The 21,128-nt window shown below is 38.0% G+C and overlaps 1 protein-coding gene across 2 annotated transcripts in view; it reads left to right on the top strand.

Moving 5' to 3' along the window:
* The window catches only part of LOC135222800 (headcase protein-like), a 101,491-nt gene that overhangs the window by 65,940 nt on the left and 14,423 nt on the right, over window positions 1-21,128 (top strand). The window lies entirely within an intron of this gene.

Below are 21,128 nucleotides of genomic sequence, written 5' to 3'. Positions count from 1 at the left end.
CAGTAGTCACAGTCATCGTCGATTGCCGTCTTTGACCTGTAATATTAGGGCGCCAGAGGGATGTCACCCAATAAACGAATCGTTCCACGATCAGAACATTCAATTGTAGAGTCCTTTGGGGCGTAGAGGATCAAACGGGATGCCATCGGAGTGTACGTCTTTAATTTCCTTTATTACCCTTGTAGGTAAGGGCCGGGACAATTAATTTCAAAGTTAATTAATCTGAAATTCTGTTACGTGGCAGCTATCGGCGTCGTCCGATACTAGAAATGAATAAATTTATATCTCGGCCTTGAGGGGTACCTATCCCTCACCCTGCCCCTCCCACTCTTCCATTTCCATATTCAGGTTTAGGGATACTACCTCCATTCCTCCCTCGTATCAACACCCTGTATATTCCTGAGTCGATAAGCAATTTCGTCCCGTTAGTCCGGATAAATAATGAAAAGGCCTTATTCAAAGACCCATTTAAGAGCCCGCTTTGCCCTTATTTAATACCTACAACTTAATTATGTCTGCCTCCAGGCCTTATTAAGTAGGAAACGCCGTAAAGTCATTTTGCAAAAGCCGCGGTTGTGTCATAAAACTAGTGGAAAACTAATCTTTCGATGGATTAGACAAATTAAGCCTACATATTAGGCCTATGGGGCGATTAGTGCGATTTCTAATAGGCTCATATAGATTACCCTTTACCTTCGACGTAGGTAATTAACCAGCCTTAATGGAGGTAAAAGTGGATTCCTCGCCGTGTATTATCTTTGTAGCAAAGTCCCTTTTTCACACCTGTACTATTACTACTACGCTGCTATAACCACTTGTTCTGGTGCCGTACTATTTACAGTTATTGTAGCTACTGATGCTACCCCGAACCCTAATAAAGGTACTACAGTACTACAAATGAAGAGAGCGGCCGATGTATTTGCAATTCCCAATGTTTATGGGCGACTCGGGCTCGATTGACGAAAGACTGATTCATCCCAAAATTTTGTGTCAAAACCACGTCGGGCTTCTTCGCTGTTCATAAAAATCTTTGCTTATTGAAGCTGTTCAAAATGAAGACGTGGCATACTAAGGCTTCGACTGGAAGTAAGATGAAAGTCGTAGCCCTGCTTGAGTACTTCCGTAGGCCCATATACGACCACGGGGAGCAATAGTCTTTGCTACCAAAAGATTCCATTGAGGTCGAGGGAGGATATGCTCATTGTTACTGAACGATTTAGTCGGTAATAAGGACTGCTTTGGCCTATATAAAGCTATAGTTAATGCGCTGGTACGGCTGCTCTTATCTGGATTGGGGTCTCCATATAAACCTAAAGATAGTGCGGCACTCGGTTACTGGTAATTTCTGCTCGCATAAAGTCTCGTGAATGATGATCCACTGTCTCACTTGACATAGTTTATTAAGGCTTTATTGAGCACTCAAGTTCAGAAGACTGCTCACCTACCCTAACCGGCAAAGCCACTGCAAAACGGATGACGGGAGGTGTGGGTAGTTAGTTCGTGGGCGATTAGGCAGTAATTAGTTGTTTTTATATTCAATTTTCTACATCTGCAAATTCAAGTATCCTTGTACGAGAGTATAATATTCACTCTGAATTACTTGTCAAGTGTCTAGTGACCGATTGTATAAACACAACTGTCCAATATTTAAACATTTTGTGTTGTTTGGATGAGAATACTCAGAATACAGAACACGTTATAGTTAGTTGTCCTTGTGCATTAACATAGTATAAAGAATAGAGAAAACCAAACGTCCCACGGAAAACAAAAAGGGTACTGTCTTCCCCGAGATTGAACTAACTATTTCATCGAAGGTATCCTTATATCACTTGGAAGATGTCAGTGTCAACTACTGGTACTGAAGTGCAACAAAAATACCTAAAATAATTCAACCTTCGTTAGAATTATATGTCAGCAAATGCAAAAAGTCATATACTTTGAACACGCACCTGTCATCACGAACTGTATTTTGAAAATAATATGGCAAAGACTAACGAGTTACGAGAATGTTGGTGGACGATTGAGGGAAGAGGAGGGTGAATGCGCTATTGCCATACAGTGTTCGGTTTATTGGTTTTCCTTAGCCTAAGAGGAGTTCCGGGAATTTGTTGAGGCTTCAGGAATATGCTCTTCAGCTTCTCTTGTTTGAGATATTTTTTCCAAGCTGACCAGACGTTTCTTGTTACAATGAGTAACGAAAACAAGGAAAGCGTCATTTAAAATTGAACAAATTTATTCTTGGAAAAAATACAGCGGCAATGTTTTTATCAGTATCTTGCGCTAAGTATGCAACAAATAAAATATGCTGCAACAAATAAAATATGCCTAAATGGGATATGTAGCTTACGCAAAACGCTATATAGGCAAAGTTGCATCAACACAAAATCTATTGGGAAACATACGAAGTACCAAAGCAGTAAGCCGAGATATAAACGCCCTATAAATAGAAACATCTATAAAAAAAATGTCTGAAAAATAAGTTATCAAAGAAAGTGACGAAGTGGTAGCCAATGGCAATTGCCATCCATGCGACCATAACTCATCGCTCAATGGCCAGAACTCTACGATACGCTCAGCAGTGACAACAAAAGCCATTAAGATATGCGTTATACTTCGGCGAAATATAATCGGATGAGGGAAGGGTGGCATAACGTTGCGTTTCCCTCGAGTAATACCATTAAGAATATCATTAGCACAGCCCAACGAGTGGTGGTGGTGATATATTGTTATCCTGCCGACGATGCCCTCCGTGAAATTTAGTCTCTTATGACCTTGCTAAATGTTAATTAGGTAAACGAGGGCACTAAATAAACTATTAAAATATCACTAATAACGTGAATCGCTATTCGCATGAAAAAATCATTCTATCTCAGCAGGGAATTTCATATTCGAAGATGTCTTAAATAACTTATTTTTCTTGACATTTATTTCACACATTTTCTTTCCAATTTCCCAAGTTTTGAGAGTTGTAGTTTCTTAAACTTTTTTTTTTTTTCGAAATTTAATCTGGAATGAGAGAAAGCCTGTCTTCATCAATTTCTCCTCCTCGCCAAGATAGGCTTACGAAGGCCTTAAGAGTTTGACTTTGGAAATTAGATTATAAATAATAATTGGATGAAGAACGGATTGGAATGGATGAGCGAGACTTGGGATAAGTATTACCCTTCCTCCTCCCATCTCCCTCGACCCTTCCATGTCCTTCGAAATCTCCTGCACCTATGTGAGAACCGAACCACGTCCTGATTTGGCTCCCTCCTCCTCTCCCTCCCCCTCCCCCTCTTGAATCACCACCCCCTCCCCATCCGAGTTTTGAATTGCAAAGTAGACTCGGCATTATCCTCCGTTATTTCAGGTAGCTTTTAGTAGGCGAGGGATGAATTTGGCAGCCCAGGCAGCTCTGTATAACAAAAATGAAAAGAGAATAAAAAGTACACGCGGGGGTGGGGGGAGATGTGAAGAGTTTTCTCACCGAACGAGGGTACTACGAAAGTATAAATTCTTTGTCGCCCCGACTCCCTTTTCTCCTCTATCTCATAGGCCCCTTTAGCCCTCTTTTCTTCTCCTAATTCCGATCCCGCTCACTCCTCATTCCTTGAGGTAAGGGGACTGCAAGCCCGAATTGCGGAAGGGGGTCGCGTGATTTCTTCGAAGTGCAAGCAATAACGCTAACGGTGAGTGGCCATGAGGCGTTCTGCCTTTTCTTCCTCTTTTTATTATTCTTCGAGAGTTTCGTCAACATGAATGAGGGAGCGAGAAAGAGAAGACTTAAGGAGGAGGAGGAGGAAGAGAAGAGTCCCGATATCATCTGCGTTAATGATGCACTTCCCTGACATAAAAAGATCCTGAGGCCGAATTAGATCCCGTTTCCCCTCAAAGTATGGGGGTGGGGGCCTTAGATTTGGGCTGCCCGAGAATCAAAAGGGATTTTATTTTGCACAACTTTTCTGCGAGTTAGAAGGTTTATAGGCCTATATAAGAGGCCCTTTTTCAGGGGGAGCTGCCAAAATGCATAAATTAGCAACATCTTTCTTCTCTTTCAAGCGCCAACGATCTGTCAGCCGCGTCGTAACACACTCCTATTTTCTTCTCTCTGCGTGGTATCAATTCTTTCCTCTATTCTACAGAGGCCTCGCCATTTTCAGCTCTGCTGATATCGACGTGTAGGGACCATTTCCCCTAATGAATTATGTGGTGAAGTAGTCCTTATGAAATCGGCACAAAAGGTTCGCGATAGCTTTGCTCATCACTGGCCAAAATGTCTAACGCCCTCAACCTCCCGCCCATTACGATCTACCACCAGCCCTCTCCTTCCTTTTGCCTACGAGATTTCCTTGCAAGCACTCCACACTTCCAAATTCTGTATTTCTAGTCTCGCTCGAATCCAAAAGGGCACGAAGAAATCTTTAGATAACTGCTGATGCTTTCGTCAGTTCATTCATGGCAAACTACCACGTTTAGGGCAACAATGAAACCGGGAGGAAACAAATGGAAGAGAAATGGCAGACTTGACAACCAAGGTTCTAGTTTATGTGACGAAGAGTTAGGCCGAAGGAAAGGAGAGGCAGCTCTGCCAAATGGAAGATTTATGGCCATTTCTGGGATACGATTCTAAAACCCCTCTGGTTCCTCTGAGAATTGTTTCTTTTTTGCAACACAAAGATTTCACATAACTCTTTAGTTTACTGAAGAACTTCTATAATCAACGCCGACTACTTTGCAGTGAAAATTCAATACTTGCGGCAAGAGCTGCCCCTTTCCGTAGCCATTGGCGACGCTGTTAACGGGGAGAGCTGGAATGGCTTGAATTCGCGGGAAATCAGGGGACCAAGGCGGGAATAGATGGAAATGTCGCAATTTATGACTTCGATTCTCGGAAGAAAAATAGTTTCTCTGGAATTTCTAGTCAGTGGATGACGGCGTCTCGTGCTTCAGCACATCCTTCTCTTTGAATGATTGATCTAAGCGAACTGTGATTCGTTTTTCCCCCGGCTGAATTTTTCCTTTTTCCCCTGCATGAGTTTGACAAAAAAGTTTTTATTAATTTTGTGTTCTGAGTATTTATCTTTCAGCTGTAATATTTCTGAATAACGAGGGCAACATTTTTTGAGGGTTTATTAACTTCCGAAGGCAAACAGTGGTGTATTTTTAACCGCACAATCCGCAAATTACTGTTTCATGGTTATTTCAGAGGTTATTATAAGCTGGGGTATATATTTCGAACACAAATATACTCACAGTGTATATATATATATATATATATATATATATATATATATATATATATTTATATATATTATAATTTTGTAATATTGGGGTGGGCATGATTTCTTACGGGTAGACTTGGGTAAGGGTTGCTTAAACGAGGTATGCCTTTAGAATCACAAGGAAATAATGATCAGTCAAAGTCATAACAACAATCTACTTGCCACTGGCATGTGTGTTCATTTTTCCCTGTTTGTACCTCAAAGTATTTTGATGTTTATGTTAACCAACCACTTTTACTAAAGTGTAAACAATGTTTAATATATGTTAAGATGTCTATTATATATTAATGGTGATTTATGAATGCACGAAATCTGTAGTTACGTAAAATATTATATTAGATATTTTTAGAATAATGTAATGCTTCTTCATGCAGCTTTTACCATTTAAAGCTGGTTATATGTAAAATTAAGACCATTCCAATGTATGATTCTTTTGATTAGTATTCTTCAGTGTTTCAAAAGTACTTTCCGTGTGTTGTTAAAAGTTGTGGTGTTTAAATTTTCTTTTTTTCTAATTTGTAAACTCTATTTTGAAGCTCTGGGTACACGAACTAATTCAAATAGCCTTTGAGGCTGAAGTTCAGTGTTTGTCAAGTCAGTGTTACAACATATGACTGTCGTGAATTTTTCAGTTGAATCAGTGTTATAATAACAAGGCGATGTAGAGTTTTTTTTGAGAGACAGCATAGCCATCCTTCCTTCCTTCCACCTTAAGCAGTTAAGCAGGAGCCGATAAAGCGAAAGGAGAGAGACGCATTGCAGCCAGAGTTATTAGACACAGGTTCGGCGGTAGTTCCCCCAGAGAGAGAACTCGAGAGAGATAGTAGGGAGGAGAAAAGGGCTTAGCCAAGGGCACCGCGAGGGAGAATAACTTGAGGCCATGGATTAAAGGCCGCAAGCCGCGAGACCTCTTCTTATAAAAGTGCCAGCACTGATAACAATAGATGATAAAAGGGCCAGGGCGTAATCCATATGAATGGCTAATTACCACTTAATTGGTTTAGGGTCACAATTACCTCGCAGGAGAGTGAGACCTGCAGTCTGCCGAGACCAGTCTCTGTATCTGTTGTGGTTAGGACAGTGAAGAAAACCTATTAAGTCTTCAGGATGAGCCAGTAGGGCCGTACTTTTCAGAAAGAGAGATCAATATATATAATGAGCAGTAGATCCGCGGTTTAGTACTCTCCCTTTAGGTGCTCCCTGTTTATTTTGAATATTCAGATTATCCAAAAGTTCAGGCACAGCGAGAAGGCTTCTTTTTGCCCACAAGCTCCTTTTTTTCAAAGCAGGAGGCGTTAAAGAGTAAAAATCTATAGCCTAGCTGATAAGTGCGTCCTATCTGACAAAGAGCATCACTTGTGGTCGTAGGGTCAGTGTTCAGATTTCCCCAGATTCACGTGCTGTCAGATACGGCGACTCCCTCTATCCAGAAGCTCCTTCTTTGTGACCCCTTCTCTTGTGTGACCTCACTTTTAAGAGTATGCAGCTACAAGATCCTAAAGCTCCACCAGCCAGACACTGATAGATCATCTCTGATTTTATTTCAATGGCCTTCAGAGCAGTTCATTCTATATATACACATTTATATTTTTGTAATATTAATGTAGAATATTTATATTTTACCTTATGATATTATGACAATCATGTTTTTGTGACCAGAGCATCACTCATCCCCCATAAGCAGTATTTTTGCATTCATACATAGCTATTATACTATTAATATGCTGTATTTCTGTCTTTGGTCTTATCATTTACCTGTGATGCTATTCATAACCATTCATCTTGTGCCTTTAGAATGTCAAATTGAAAGAACACTTGCAGCACACATCATTCACATATGTTTTCAGGAACACTTTAGACCTCTCACTTCAGCAGTTTAAATAAAGTGTCTATACGTTACGTTGCGTAGTCAACAGAGTAACAGTTATAGACCTTTTCAAGACAGGTAACGTAAGCATTGACATATTTTAGAAACGTTGATAACTAGACATTGTCAGTTGACGAGTCTTCCAGTGTTGTAGCTACTCCTACTACTAGAGTTGTAGCCAGGTAGAAATCAGGTAGGTAAAGACGAGACTGAGTGCGGAAAATAGGAGTCCTTGATACGATGGCTGAAAAGCCAACCATCGGAGAGTGGGTTTAGGCGGCGTGACGTTGCAGGGAAACCGTCCCTGTCCATGTCCCCTTGATCACTATGTGAAAGACAAGCAGAATAAAAGTGTGCGTAGAGTATACCACCACACCTTTTTACCCGAGCGTCATTGCCTCAGCCATAACCCCAACCAAGGATTGGCTGAAAGTAGCTCTTTGTTCAAGACTTTTATCTTCCCCATCAGTTTTCTTTATCCATTAGAGTAAAATTGAGTATATTATACCTATATACACAGTAGTCTCCTCATGTTAATCCTTGGGTTCACCAGACGATGGGTAGCGTAAGTGTTTCATGGAAAATGGATCCGTGTAGCTATATACTTAACGCCGGCGGGTAAGACGACGTTTAAGTGTAGGCGGTATTATTAAAAAAAAAAGCAAATTAATAATGTACAGGTAGGTGTTTTTTTATCATTTTTCCTTTCATTATCCACTGACCGCTGTAATTTTTTAAAGTCACGTTGTCTTCAAAGACGAAATTTTCATTCTGTGGCTGTAAATGCCGAGAGTTGTTATAGTATAACATGCTTTACTCACATTATCAATGTTCATCCGATCCTTTCATGAATATCATGCAAGTATCTCATAATACATCACCCCCTTCAAAATAAATGCGCTGCTTTGTGTTCAAGCTGCGTTAATAATGATGTTAATTTATTGTAAATGAAGTAAATGATTCTCAACTTTGTAAATGAAGTCATGCTTCTCAACCTTGTAAATGTAAACGCGTTGTCCGCCGCCATCGTGCGTTGAGCGTTATAGCCTCGAGTACCTTGGTGATGAGGATGCCGGTTACATCAGTATTATAAATTTTCCAGAAAAAAGATCAATAAAACGCGAATTAAAAAAAATAAATGTAGCCCTACCGGCAAGCGTAAGTCTTCAGGTGAAGAGCCTATGTGGATAAGCTATGGATAGTCTTTTGGTAAACCCCTCTGGCCAATTTGATTTGATTTTATCTCTTTCTCTTTCAGGTACTTTGGGAGTTATTACTGATTTTATTATCATTTTTGGACAGTGTATGAGAGTATGAATGTTACCTTTTCAATATGGAGCTCAATATTACATTACAACACCACTGCTTTTTCAAAAAGAGCTCGTTGGATAAGTTATTCTTACTGTGTCTCACTTACTATCCACAACTATGACGCATCAAATAAATATTAAAGCACAGAAAAATTTGCATCTTAAACCTGAATTTTATTGTGGGGAAAAAAGGAAAGGTATGTATGGATTTTTACAACTTGTTATATTAATATGTATAGATATACCAGTTCCTATGTTTTAGTGCTTTAATTCAATTTTTTTATCATCTCTTGCAAGGTAATCTCACAAAAGGATTGCATTACAAACTTTTGAAGAAATAATCAGTTTATTCTTCTTCAGTGTGCTGTAACCAACACTGACATTTACAATGCCAACAAATGCAATTCAGATGCCATCACCACCGCAATACAGGGCGCTTCCTCCAAGCCCCCCACCCCTTTGTTACTCCACAAGATGTAGACCATTGCCTGTTAAGCCCCCTTGCAAACCCTCCCCCTTTTCTGTGGTGTTCTGTGGGATTTCTTACTCTCTGCTTCCATATGATGAGCTTCCAACTCTTCATCTGGATCAGAGATGCAGGACTTCCCTGATGTAATTCAGAAATGGCTTTGTAATTTAGTTCATGAGTAGGTAATAGCTATAGTAAGGAACTTGACTACTAGGTAATATATAAAGGAGTGAAGCGTCCTCAAAAGATAGAAAAAAAAAGAATGGAAATGCGCATGGTTTCCAGAAAAAAGCCCCCGCGAGGCAGTCCGCGAAACACCACTGTTGGAAGAGACCACCAACCTGATCTGCTCAATCCTGCTGTTTCTCTCACCTGCTAGCTCCTCCTGACATTTGTACCATCTCCATCTAGGGAAGCGGAACTCTGCTGCCGTGCAAGTTCATGACATCTTTTATTAATTTAATCATCATTTAGAGTCCATTTTTTTTGTTTGTTCCATACTATGCATATCTGCAGTCTCAACTCTTCTTCCTTCATGCCATCGTAGAGAATCTTTCCTGTAGGTGGTATGTAGTCAAAGTCAGGCCGAGTTCTACCGAGGTTGCTAGGAATACAGACGAGCCATATATGTATGTATAACCATATTCCGCTACCATATAGTTTCAGTGTCAGAATTTCTTTTTTTTTTTTCATTCTTACATTCATGATATTTTCATGTTTTTCTTTTTTATTTTTGGTTATCCTTCATCCTAGTCCAGAAATTTTTCTATCTATCTACATTTGCATCTTGTGTGTTAAAACCTATTACTGTTACTATGCAAGCCTCTTCGTCTCCGTGGTATCTCGTGTTACTTATAATTTTAAGTTTTTTGTTCATCTTTACTTTTAAGTGTATGTTTTAAGGTACTTCACTGAAGCAATAATTTAGATATTGGTAGTTTAGAGTAGGCTTAGTTTGTAAGATTTGAAACAACTCACAGTAATGCTAGACAGCGAAAATAATTAATGTGTTCTTGTTAAGATGTTAGATGTCAGCCTCCCAGTAACTGCATTCCCCCCCTTCCTCCGAACGAAATGCTCAGCACGAACAATGAAATGAAGCTCATTAATCTGCGAATGCTTTTGGCGACACTGGAATGTAGCTTGTGAATACTTGCATTCATACTGATACAGAGTACAAACCCCCTCCCCGAAAACAGACAAGAGACAACGATTTTGCGGAAGTGGTGGCACTGAATGGGTTTCGAGGCAAATACTGTAAATCATTTTGGTGTACCAGTTTCTTCCAGGTATGGATGTTTGATGTCTTTACTTGTCGAGCAATGAGCTCCTGAGGATAGCAGTGTAATTCTGCTTTTCCTGTCGCTCAGATGGGCTATGTACAAACTATTATAGTAACTTTTGTTATTTAAGTAAATCATGTTCAAGACCAGCGTTATGGCTTAACGAGCAGTTCAACAATGAATAAAGGGTAATTTAAGGAAAGATGACATTTCGTATTGTGGCACTGTTTTTACGCGCTCTGTTTAATTGCAGAGATAGTATTTGACTTAGTTTTGTTAATGGGTTATTTTAAAGCTTCATTGCCTGATGGTGGCAGCAAGTAATTCCGTGTCGACATAAGCTGGATTAAACATAATTCTTCAATCCCATTTACTGGTAGCGTGTAAGGAATAGAAAATGAATGACGACTGGCCGCCTTCGCTTGCCACGCACCCGAGCCTCTTTTTTTTGCGGCTGCTTTTCGACACACACATCCGCCAACTCGGAACATGTCACCGCAATTGCGTGGGTGGATCCGCGACACATTACTACTATACTGCGTCTGGTTCCTAGAACACATATCTTAATTCATCTTCCTTTGTGGGTGAAAATATAAAAATATTTCAAAGTTACTCTTCCTTTATAAATATACATATGCAAACATACATTTACAAGTATATGTGTGATATGCATATGTAAGTGTTATTAATGAACACACACACTATATATATATAGATATATAAATATATATATAGATATATATATATATAATAATATATATGTATGTATGTATATATGTGTGTGTATAATACTTAATATAATATAATATATATATATATTATATATATATATATCATAATATAATTATATGGCTTGGTGAAAATGTTCTGTTACAACAGAATTCCATCTAATAAGAGGAGACCATAAAAACGCCAAAATGTAGAAATAAAGTACTATATTTCAAAGACTGCGCTCTCTCTCTTCAGTGTCTGAAATATAGTACTTTCTTTCTATATTTTGGCGTTTTTATGGGCTCCTTTTAATACACGAGTTACCTTTTAAAGTCCAACTACGATACTTATTAGCTAGATGAGGTAGATGCAATTGACTTATATATTTTATTTCTTTGAACGTTAAGTGAAGTGTTACCTGAATGTTCTTAACTTGTGTATATGAAATGGGTTTGTAAAACTTTCAAGGGAATACCTTGTTATTACGTCCGTTCGTGTTCGTGCGTCCGAGTTGTGGATCCACCCTTCTGTCCCCCGCTGGGCTTGTTCGCGGACATGGTGATGGCCTCTGTTTCCAGTGAGAGATGAGGCCTCACTGGGCGTCACCTTCATGTGCCACCATTTTTTTGAAGGAGCCACACCACAGGGATGCCAGGAGAGTCCTACCTAAGAATCCCAGAGCCTCGACGAACTGCAGTTCAGGGGGCTTGATGCAGCAAAAAGTCTATCATAAGTAATTTTTATTTTGTATGCAACATGTTTTATGGCTGCTCAGTCTTCTGGACTGCTAACAAATGCGCTATCTGTTCGTCAACTTCACTTTTAGTTAATGTCAACTAACAACTGTTCGTGTTTCGATTTGTAACGGTTCAATCAATCCTTGCGTATCACTTGCTTCATTCTGCTTTTTCCCGACTCATTTCTCAGTCACTAGACCGATTCAGAAGTCATTTATACGTTCATATTTTTTTTTTTCTGTAATAAGCGAGGAAGAGACACGTGTTTCTTCCTTTTGCGGAAACATATTTCTTGTTGGCAGATGTGTCCCAGATTAAATCAAAGAACACCATACTCATGCTTCACATACACACACTATACACACAGAACACTTATACTTCATCATAACTCACATCCCACAAATTACATTGACACTGAAAATATTCTCTTTACTAAATAATAAATGTTCATTTCATTACACAAACAAAGACGCAAACACGCGGCGTGGTAAAGAAAAAAAGCAGCAGATATTATTATTGTTATGTTATTAGTTTTATCCACTTTTCTACTGACATTGCCTTCCGTTAGCGATGAGCTTATGAACGGCTTTCTTGCGGCGAGTGTTCCTAAGGTTAGATATACGTTAACGATATCTTATCTACAACTGTCACTGCAAGTTGTTTGAGAAATCCCGTCGCGAAATGCTCTTCTAGTCCTTACACGCTATCAGTTGATATATAGGCCAAGGAGGGCAAAAGAGGAAAACGGAAAAGAAAGATGATGGGTCCGTATTTTCCATAACCACCCAGTTTTTCCATTACATTTTTCCCCTTGTTAGTTTCAAGGGTATGATTATACAGAAGAAGTATGGTGTATTCAAATAAAGACAAAATGTAATCGTCCTTCAGAGCCTATTAAGGATCAATGTATGTTTATATGAAAAAGAAAAAAAAGTCTTAGTTCTAGAATGCATTTTCTCTTTCAATGGTGACAATCAGTTTACGGCCACTGAAAGTAATATGGGATTACACTGGAAAACATCGCGGTAAGTGTATGAAACTCAAAGGGTAACATGCGTCCAAACCAAAGTTCCAAAATGTTTAGTAATTAAGAGTATATATATTAAACCTAATTTATGTACTGTAAGCACCACGTACTATATGTGGTAATACTGCATATGATTACATAAACGTAAAGTTTGTGCGTGCAATGGAAATTAGTAGTAGTACTCTTATATTAGCATGAGGTAAATGTTGATGGTGATGGAGGAGTAAGAGGAGGAGATGATGATGATGATAATAAAGATAAGAGGAAGGAGACAGGAGAGCCTTAAGTAACGATTCCAAAGTGAATAGAGAAATACCACAAGGGATTTTTAATGGTATATTTACGGCAGGGTTAACCTTGCCTTGAGTGAGGTTGTTTGGGAAGAGTTTTTTTTTTTTTATTGTTTTTGTGACTGATTTCATGCGACTTTCTTATTACTTACTACTTTTTATATGTAATGAATACTGATCTGCATGTGTTTCACTGGTTTTCCTTTGGTAATATGACTATGATATATTTGGACAGTGATATTTCTAATTATCTACTGGTTATTCCACAATATGTACCGATAACCTTGGTAGCTATAATTATAGTTGGTTATTGGTAGTACTTACTTATAAATTCCATTTCTGATAGGTTAAGTTAAAGTTGTGTGTTGGTACTTCAATGAATAATGGTCTAACTCCATATTATTTAACTAATTCCCTTGTTAGTTTCAATGTTCGTGGAGCCTGTTAGAATATTAGTTAGTTAAACGAGCTTAGGGCATGCGAGTCTTCGGAACTGAAGAGGTGCATTGTTGTTGAAAAAATAATGTTTTATCAAACTGATTCCTTCCACTTCGTATTACTGTCAGATGGATTATTATTATTATTATTATTATTATTATATTATTATTATTATTATTATTATTATTATAATATGTATTCTAGGTGGCAACCGGGAGCCACCATTTACGGAAGCAGAATGAAAATAGGACTAAGCAGATTAACGGGTTGTCTCTCTCTCTCTTCTCTCTCTCTCTCTCTCTCTCTCTCTCTCTCTCTCTCTCTTGTCATGATCCACAACATCCTTTCTTTGCCTCAATACTCTCTCCTTTTCTGAAGCCTCGGTCGAGCATTATTATATGTAATGATAACTCTGCCCCATCCTCATTAACCGTGGTAATAACTTCAGATTAAGTAACTATATTTGCTATATTTTGGGGAGCCCAAACTTTTTACCTTTTCTTACCTCTACAACGCTGAAGTCTGCCCTATTTTTTCTTATCCTGTTACCGTAATACGCTTGAGGAATTCTCCCTCTATATATATATATATATATATATATATATATATATATATATATATATATATATATATATATATATATATTATACATAATGTGTTAGCTGGTTTTCCAAGAGATGTACTTGTCAATTTGTGGGGATTACTTTAAGGCGTATATATGGGATTGTCTGTTCGTCTTAAAAGTTTTTTTTTATATATATATATGGTCAGATTAGATCAGATAGAGAGGATGCGTTATGATTTGGAAGAGGAGACTAGTGAACGTTTTTGCGTGTTCACATATTCATTTTTATCCTTCATTTCCCTTTTTCTAAGTCTTTTCTTCTTTAGAATCTCTCTCTCTCTCTCTCTCTCTCTCTCTCTCTCTCTCTCTCTAATCTCTCCTTCTTCCTTCCTCCTTTTTTCTGTTTCCTCCTCTTTCTCCCTCTCTCCTCTCTCTCCTCCTCTCTCATGTGACTGAATATTATGATTAAACCTTATCCGAAGAATATGGAGCAACTAGAAAGTATGTTATCAGTAACAGCGATGACCATGACTAAGCACGCCGAGTTTCATGTGTCAGACGTATATGAATTTTAAAGGCAAATATGTACATATATATGTATGTATGCATATATGTATGTATATGTATAATATACATGTATGTACGTACATATATGTTTATATAAATATATATACATATATACATATAGTACATACATAGTACATACATAATTATTGCCATTAAATGGGAGAATTGCTCAAAAATGCCCCCGCTAGTTGGCATGTGCGTGCGCGGATGCAAAATGGTGTCCACTCCACCAGGAGAAGCAGAAGGCCACAGGAACACTACTGGAACCTAAAAAAAAGGAAAAAAAAAAAAAAAAAAAAAAAAAAAAAAAAAAAAAAAAAGGAAAGTGTGTGTGACATTCTGAGATGACCCAGAGAACGATGGTGTAAACCCAATGGTGGGGGTTTACCGTGAGAGGTTTTTGATGGTGTAAAAACCCATGGTTTGGGTTTATCGCCATCCTCCTCGTGCGGCAGTTGGTCATACGATATATTTTCTTTTTTTCTTTTTTATACTTTTTTTCTCGCGTTTCTTCAGTACTCATTGTTTTTTACATCGTATTCATTTTTATGTCGCAAACGTACGATATTATAACTAGGCTACCATTTAAATGTAGGTTTTCAAGTAAGTATGTATCATCCATCCATACGTACAGATTAGTCAACAATTATTTATATTATATATACATATATATGTGTGTGTTCTTTATCTATACATTATTTATTTATATTATATATAAACACACAAACACACACATATATATGTATTTTTTTATCATAGACAGAAATATGAGCAATCAGAGTTAGCCTAATGGTAGGGATTATGTTGTGTTGACTTCACACTATCGTTTTGTGACTAAAAATTCTAACTAGTTTCGTCGATTGTCCTATCTTAGGGAATATAAATAATATGGAGTTTGCCAACCTATTCGATAAGCATATTTTTCCTCTCTCTCTCTCTCTCTCTCTCTCTCTCTGTCAACAGTGCCACATTCGTCTTTTAATGTTGCTAGTTTCATCCCTAACTTGGTTTGTGAATTATGATTTCTATATGAGTTGGCTGTGGAGTCTACTGAAAGGGAAAACGTGACAAAAATCCATATTTACCAGTGCAAATTATCAGCAACAGTTAATACCATTTATTTTAGAAATGTCTTGTTCTATACCGTAAGTATATTTATTGATCGGTTTGTATTTTGCAGTACACAGTATGTATGTGTGTTGCATGTCATTTAATCCTTTGATAAATATGGAAATTAATCAGGAATTATGGAAATCTCATTAGGGGAATTGGCTTGTCCCTCGTCGAAATTCAATCTATTACCGCAATAACAGCTTTGCGAATCCGCAGATTTTGGGGTTTTTTCTCTTTTTTTTTTTAGTTTGTCAACCACTGCGATGGATACTGTGTTGCTTTAACAATGAATACTTATGTAATGACATTAAAGTGGTGCTATGCATTCATTCATAAAGTTCCTTTGCACTCATTCATCACTTATTAAGCTTGTGTGTTATTTGCTTGTGAATGACTCGTCCAGTATATTAAATATTTTTGTGTTTATTATTGCCATTAACAGCTGCTTGTCCTGATATGATCTTGCTCTTTTTAGTTTTTCTGTGTAGATATAATTAATGTACACGTTGTCGTGGGTGATGGTGCTGAAGATGGTGGTTTAACGTGGTTTAATTTTTTTTACTTTGTGATGATGATGATGGTGATGATGATGATGATGATGATGCCTTGCGGATTCGCCCTCAGACCCCCCGCGTGGGTGCTTTTTAACTCCGCGAATAATGTGTGATGTGGTTATGATCCCATCCATGAAAGTGATGCTGCTCATGATGATGATGATGATGATGCTTTCTACGGCTTTTGGTGATGATGATGATGGTGGTGAATCTCCCGCTCGTACTGACTGTGCGTGGTGAATGGCTCTTATACACATATATATATATATAATATATAATAATTATATTAATTTTTAATTCATATATATATTATATATATATATGGTTATATATAATAATTAATTATTGTAATAAATAATATAATATTTTATATATATAGATATATATATATATATATATATATATATATATAATATATATATCTATATATATATATATAAATATATATATATTATTTATTTATATATATATATTATAATATATATATATATATATATATAATATATATATATATATATATATTAATTGTACACATAGCTGACTAGTGGATGTCTTCCTAAAAAAATAAAAGTACTGAGTTTTTAAATGTCATGGTTTGGTTAGATGTTTGTTTTTCATTTCGGCGTTGGGTAATTAACTAGTAGATAAAGAGTTTAGTGCTCCATTCCTTTTATTCTTTTTTTAACATTCACCTCTCGTTTTTTTTTTATCTCAATTCCTCTGACTCGTAGGTTTTCAGCTCTCCCTCTCTACCTTTTGCGGAAATGGCTTATTTTGAGGATGAGGACAAGCGGATTCCCATAATAATTCAGTCTTGCATCTAGAGGGTAATGTTATCTGTGATCACTTGTGTGTGACACCTGGTCATTGTATGGAATGAAATTTAGGTTTCTGTGTATTCATGAAATCAGCCAGCAGCTATTTGTGTAGTGCTCTGAATGAGCCAGTCTCCCCCGCATCGCTCACCATCACCGCAATCTTAGTGCAAATCTGTGAGGCGCTTCCTTCATTCCTTCCTATCCTTGGATACTGATTCCTATGCCCACTTCCCACCTCAACCTTTCCCCGCCCGAGACACCCCTGCCTCCTTCCACAACCGCCCTCTCCTGAATCTTGGTCGCGCTTGCTAGGGGCGTGTCCAGTGCTTCAGAAGCCTGAAGAACAGGAGCGGCGGCAGGGGTGGATGGCGGTGATGGTTGTCTCTGGCTATATCCATCCTTCCCCCAACTGACGTCCATAGAACACAGATTTGCTCCGCCCCCCGCTGGGGCTTATCCGCGGTGTCACAAGCACGAACAAGCCTTTTCCTTCAGAAAGGTGCTTGCCAACGAGAGAGAGAGTGAGAGAGAGACTACTACTACTACCTACTACTACTACTACTACTACTACTACTACTACTAAGAGATCTACAGCTACCACTACCACAGCTACTACAACGACACACCTGGATCCTTTCACTGGACCACAGATTGCTGAAGATGATGCTGAAGAGATGAGTACGATGCCTCAGCACTACCAAGTCATCAATCGCTGACCTCCTTTCCCTTCCCGAACCCACTCCCCTACCAGCTATCCTTGTGTCCCTTCCTGTTTTTTTTTCCAGGTATTTCATTTTTTTTGCACGGAACTCATTAACGTAACGATTGAGGTAGGGAAATAAATACTCTTGCGGAAATGGAAGCGATGCGGGAAGCAACCTGAGCTCATTACTGATTTCTTAATTAAGGGAGCTGAGCCGGGCTAGGGAGCTCGACTCATTCAAAGAATAGCTACTGTACAACGGGGATTCAAAAGACTGAGTGCATTTTAACCGAAGTTAGGGAGGGAGCGTCTAGATAGAACTGCTCAGTGAAAATGTGCTTCAAGGACTCCAGTCATGCTGCATTTGTCACCGTAATCCAAGCGAACGAATCTCGATATCCTTGTCGAATATCCTTGTCCCTGTCATCGTCCGAAGGAACGATTTTGTGCATTTATTCTGTTAATTTTTTTACTTTTAAGTTCAGTAGTTTTAGCCCATTAAGTGTTACCTTTGATGTAGATTTCACAGAGAAGGGAGGAAAAGACAACTCCCTGTGGTGCCTCCTCCTACTCATCACTTCTCACAGAGTTTGGAAGTCACAAGGGTAACTCAACAGACGATGACATGTCCTTCCACCTTCTCTAATATTTGACCTGAGACGCCAACCCTCTTCCTCAGCTCAGTCAGTCAACACAGTATCACTGAGATCCTTCCATCCACAAGCTGCATCATAAAATGAGCTGCTTCCTCACTCCCAAAGACTGCTAATGAGCTCTTAAAGGAAACTGCATAATTCAAGGAGAGAGAGAGAGAGAGAGAGAGAGAGAGAGAGAGAGAGAGAGAGAGAGATATTCAGTAATTGTGTGTGTTGCTATCAGTTGCTAGTAAAAGGGAGTTTGAATACCTGCGTGTGAAACTGAGTGTTCTTGGTAGAGAGCTCACCTCGTACAATTAGGTTTAATACTGAGAGATTCGTTCCATGCCCCCGCGTGGCCTACCGCGACAACCTGAAAGATGCTATATGGAGGAACCTCACACCAGCACCAGGCAGCAGCACTTTCTCTCTCAATGTTTAGCATCTGTGCCTGCAGCAACTCCCACTGTACATGAGAGTCGCTACAGGGACAGGGGTGATTCTTGTGGAATTCTTGATATGTTTTTGATAAGTATGTGTGAGTTTTTTTAATTTTTTCCTCAGTAATATTTTTTTTTTCAGTGGCACTGATATGAACAATATCAGTGGAGTTGACTCTTTCTTGGGAAGTCAACGAACATGCCCTGCATTCCTCAAGAAATCTTTTTAACTTCTATGAATTCTCATGTCTTTATATTTCTTCTATCTTTTAGTATTATTGCACTTTACGGAAACAAAACAGCGGCTGGATGATCCTTGGTAGGTTTTCTGAGTATTGTGCAGGCTTTTAATTCCAGTTGTAGGCGAGTTTAACCGCATTACTGTATAAATATAAGACGTATTTTAAATACTGTCAAGTTTGCGTAACATATAAGGTATTAGTAGGTAATAACATTAAGTTCCGAAGAATGATAACTACGACGATTATCCTTTGAAAAGTAATGAACTTCACAGAAGAATCTGCCTGTTTCCCCAATTTTTGCCCCCATTACCATAATTTTGTTTGGCGAATCTTGAGAGACCTCCTCTGGAGGTATTTCCATCCTTTTCCAGAATCCTTTACCTCCCCCACCCCAAAAAAAAACATCCTGCCCTCATCCTCTACCTACTTGTGATGCACCTCCCTGTGGCTCTGCTCACTTTACTTCAATATCAGTGAAAAGCAATTGTGTGAAACCTTGAGATGCTCTGCAGGAACATTTTTTTTATCACTGACAAGACAAAGTTGTTTTGGTCTTTAAAAATGCCACAGGGAATAAGGACTTTTTTTTTTTAAGCGTGACTGCTTATTCTTGTTCGAAGTACCTTGGAATTTGTATCTAGATAATAATATTAATAATATTAATAATAATAATAATAATAATAATAATAATAATAATAATAATAATAATAATAATAATAATAATAATAATAATAATAATAATTTACTAAAACAGCTATAGTAAATGACTAACGAGCAAGTTACCGAAAAAATACTGATTTTACCTGCATTACACGTCTTTCCGTTTACTAATAATAATAATAATAATAATAATAATAATACTAATAATAATAATAAACGTCCTTTGGTGCCACAAAGAATCCTTCTATATTGGGAATGAAGATTCGCCAGTCCCCCGCTTGGGCTTGCGCGAGTATTATCATACTATTCAACACCAGCGATAAATAGTGTGCTCAGCGATAATGATGATGATGTTGATGATGACGACATAAGAAGTAAGATAATATATATGGGATACATATTATATATATATTTTTTATATTTCTCTTTATCACTTTTTTTTTTCATTTCTCTGACTTCCTCCTCCTCCTCCTCCTTCCCTCGAGTCCCATCTCCCAAAGCCTTCTACCTACACTGTACCTTTTCTTTTTCTAGGGCGGTTAGTCTCTTATGGAAATGGAACAAAGTTTGGATGGTCAGAGGCCGATTCGCCCTCATCTCCCCAATGGGAGTGACGGGCCTGGGATTCTGTGGAGTTCTCTTCCTATCAATAAAGTAGAGTAAATGTAAATAATGGAATGACTTCCCCATACTACAGTACATGTCAAAACATCGTATTGCTGATAATGATCAGTTTTATTTACCCACACACTTGAGGTTATATGACGAAAACTTTATGGACATTTCTTTGATTAGGTTATGTGTATTCTTATCACAATCGTTCCCGTGCCATATGAAATGCTCAGTCAATCACATCGCTGTCAAATGAGTGTACACATTGGTTGATTACGACTTAATTTCTGGATGATTTCTGTATTTGTGGTAGGAATGTTTCCATATTCGCTATGATTCCCGCCCACTTCCAATTCACTATGAAATTTACATCTTGAAAAGTTTTCTTGTTGATGGTATGATTGTTGTCTAGAAATAGTTACTAAAATTAGTTTATTTACTGACAAACCTATCCAATAAGGTGATCATTGTTAACATGAAATTTACTTTATCATTAAAACAGGGTTGCTGAATATCTGGCTGAAAAGATGCAAATTTTTCTGATGCTATGTGAGCAAGAACTTTGTTTTTGGGGCCAATCCCCAATTAATGTTCTGCCAAAACTATAATGCAAACTCGATAACGTCGCCCACGCGATATCTTAAAGTTGGGCTGCCCTACTAAAGGCCAAACAATTAATGATTAAGAAACACAAGCCACAACACACAACCGAAAGTTATTATTCAAAACAAATTCATTCACTAGTATACATTTTTTAACAATGTATTTTCCCATCTAATAATCTTCGCTAATCAGTAATGTATAGCATAATAATGAATGCATT

Source organism: Macrobrachium nipponense, chromosome 8 (genome assembly GCF_015104395.2).
Source record: "Macrobrachium nipponense isolate FS-2020 chromosome 8, ASM1510439v2, whole genome shotgun sequence".
In the NCBI taxonomy this organism is placed as follows: Eukaryota; Metazoa; Arthropoda; class Malacostraca; order Decapoda; family Palaemonidae; genus Macrobrachium; species Macrobrachium nipponense.
Note: the sequence above shows the minus strand (reverse complement) of the source record. Positions and strands in the feature narration are given on the sequence as shown.